The 3,041-nt window shown below is 40.3% G+C and overlaps 1 long non-coding RNA gene across 1 annotated transcript; it reads right to left on the bottom strand.

The window, feature by feature from the left end:
• Window positions 1-753: 753 nt before the first annotated feature.
• LOC147365076 (uncharacterized) lies at window positions 754-1,744 on the bottom strand. Its single transcript, XR_015135129.1, has 2 exons — window positions 1,598-1,744; window positions 754-1,352 (listed from the first exon to the last, which is right to left on the bottom strand). It is a non-coding gene; the product is annotated as an uncharacterized LOC147365076 (long non-coding RNA).
• Between the last annotated feature and the right edge of the window lie 1,297 nt (window positions 1,745-3,041).

The raw sequence follows: 3,041 nt of genomic DNA, 5'->3' as shown, positions 1-3,041 counted from the left end.
TTTTGTGAAACAAGGAAAATATGACTGTTTAGTAATTGCAGAGTGAAAATGCTCTATTCTCCAGGGTCACAGAAATGAGCAGGGAGCCACATCAGAAAGATTTAATAGTAAACTATTAAACTCCTAGGAGTCGTCAAGAAAACCACCAAATACCTTTGTGTTTATTCCAGTATTGTTTACTACAGTGAGTAAAACAATCTAAAAAGCTAGTAAAATAGAAATAGCCCAAAAGTATGATAAAATCACACATTGGAATATCACCATTAGAATGTGTGATGTTGACCTGTAAATAATGTTGTGAAATAATTATTTCACAATATAGTGTCAGGTAAAAATTCAGACTAGAAATATCCTATAAGGTATGAATCTCTATTAGAGTTTTTTTTGACTAGTAAAATTGGTGTTATTTTGTTTTTAGCATTCTTTCTTTGCATATTCTATTTTCTATGTTAAACATACATAAGTTTGTAATCACACATAGGGAATGTGACCAGGTGATGACGTTAGTTCTGAGCAAACTGTAGGGTTTCATTTCTCCTTGGGGTGAAGATCTATGGTAACAGTTACTCTATGCACATCATTCCAAGTGATTCACGGCACAGGGGAGGCAGGGCACAGGGAGGGTCCAAGAAGTGTCCTTTCAGAGATATTTCAGATCCACAATGATGGCCAGACTTAGCAATGCATAAGTATTTGTGCAGTGAACCTAAAACTCTGACAACTCAGGTGCAGATTTAATCAAATACTATTGAATTTTTTAAAGCCAAATTTCATACTTTAATAAAATCACTATTTAAAAGTTAAAAAAAAATTGGCAAACGATCTTCTACAAGATAAAGAATTGAAGATAAAGGTATTTTTGATGAATGACACTTTGAGATATGCACTCTGAGCTAAAGATAGCATTTTCCTTACAGTGAGGTTTTCACTTCTAACCCCCCTACCTTTTCCTGACCTTACCGAGAATCTCACTAAGGTGTTCATAGCTCGGGGACTCCACATGTTGACATCTGAGGTTTCTGTGGGGCTCCCTCAGGCAGCGGCATCACTGTGGTCTCTCAGAGCACAGAAATACACGGCTGAGTCCTCGAGCTGTGAGCCTGAGATGGTGAGGCTGATGGAACTCGTTGCTTTCTGGAAGTTCAAAAAATACTGATCTTTTGTTGTATTCAGCTCATTGTAAGAGTCCTGATGAATAAGGAAAATAATTTCCCCGCTTGGTGGTTGCTTGTACCAGAATAAATAATAAGTATAGCTATTAGCTTCATATGCACAGTTCAAGGTTACATCCTCCTTCTCCAGCACAGAAATTTCTGACTGATTTTGAGTTACTTTCTGGGCCATGATGGATCCTAGAGAGAAGAAAAAAAATTATATAAATATGAGAGAGAAAGAGAGACAGAAAGGAAGAGGCTGATTCTTCTGGTGGAACTCAGAGGGCTTCAAGGAACGAACAGGGGATTAAGAGTTCTTTCTAATTCCTCTGCCAGTTAACCAACTCTCCTAAACCCCAACAGACAATAATAACCTGCCCTACCTCTACACATGGGAGCTGAGCAGCGCTGAGTCTGTTTGCGGTCATCCTTACCAGCCTTACCAAGGCAGACAGAGGCTATGACAGCTCTGAGCAGGCCAGGGAGCCCCATGCTGGACATTCTTCCTCTGAGTGAAATGCTCTGTGTTCTCTCTCAAATTCGAGTCGAGATGCCTGACCTGTGCCTGCCAGGGCACATGCACAGTGACTGAGCTGTGAGATGCTTCTGCATCAGAACAGGAAACGTAACTGGCTGATACCAGTTTGCCTGTGTCATGCCATGGCTTGTTGATGTGGTTGATGATTGTAACCTGCCTATTTAGACTTAAAAGTCACTTGGTCATATCTGACTCTTTGTGACTCCATGGACTGTAGCCCACCAGCCTCTTCTGTCCATGGGATTCTCCAGGTAAGAATATTGGAGTGGGTTGCCATGCTGTAATTAAATTAACAACAGTTACATGAGGGCTGCATGCATATTCAGTCAATGCATCTAGGATAGACATACATTTTGTGACAAAACAATTTATTATGATCACAGTGACCTCTGAGAACAAATAGTCATCCATTTTTGTATAGCTCCTTTTTGGGGGGCGGGATCTGCAGCCCAAATTTACAGTGAAATAAGCTCACAAGTTTTTCTTTCATACAGAAGATAAAACTGTTTACTCTCAATCATCACAACTTCTCTTCCTACACTCTAAGGCATAGGTTTCTGGGGAAATTTACGCTGGATAAAGGTCCTTGTCTGTTTAATGCAATCATAGCAAGTTTCCTGGTGGACAAAATTTGTCCAGCTTTATGTGTCTAACAATAATCAATAATGTGTGCTAAAATAATCTTGCTTTTAAATATCCACCCTATAGTCAAAATGAAGACAAGCTCACCAGACCATACATTCTTAATTCCTTATATCAGAAATGTAGCCCTAGAGGCTGCGTGCCACAACTCCTGAGACCGTGTGCTGCCACTACTGAAGCCCGTGCGCCTGGAACCTGTGCTCTGCAACGAGAAGCCACTGCACTGAGAAGCCCATGCACTGCAGTGAAGAGTGACCTCCACTCACTGCAACTGGAGAGAGCCCAAGTTCAGGAACAAAGACCCAGCTGAAGCAAAAATAAAATAAACAAACAAATAATAAAAGAAACATAGCCACTCAAAAGTCACAAATGCTTTTTCATCCCACGGCTGCAGCAGCTCCAGTTCAAAGGCTTTCACTGAAAACAGCCCCTCAACAGCGTTATGTCTCAGCCACATGCAGGCTGGTATGTGATTTGCTTGGTGCCTCTGTGTTGGTTCATGATTATGATTCAGGTGATGCAGCTTTTAATCATCTATTTCTTTTCTCTAAATGAATTATTAATTCTGTGGCATCTAATATCCATCTTACATTATGAGAAAAATAGATTTTTTTTTAAAGTCAGTCTAGAGAAGAGAGGAATCTTTCTGGCTGAAAAGGGGTCCTTCTGGGGATTAGATCTTGGGTCTTCTTTAAGACTGACATCCA

The sequence above is a fragment of the Bos grunniens genome, chromosome 10, assembly GCF_055505025.1.
Source record: "Bos grunniens cultivar Pamir isolate PY7600 chromosome 10, Bosgru_T2T1.0, whole genome shotgun sequence".
In the NCBI taxonomy this organism is placed as follows: Eukaryota; Metazoa; Chordata; class Mammalia; order Artiodactyla; family Bovidae; genus Bos; species Bos grunniens.
The sequence above is the reverse complement of the archived record's forward strand: the minus strand, read 5'-3'. Positions and strand labels throughout refer to the sequence as shown.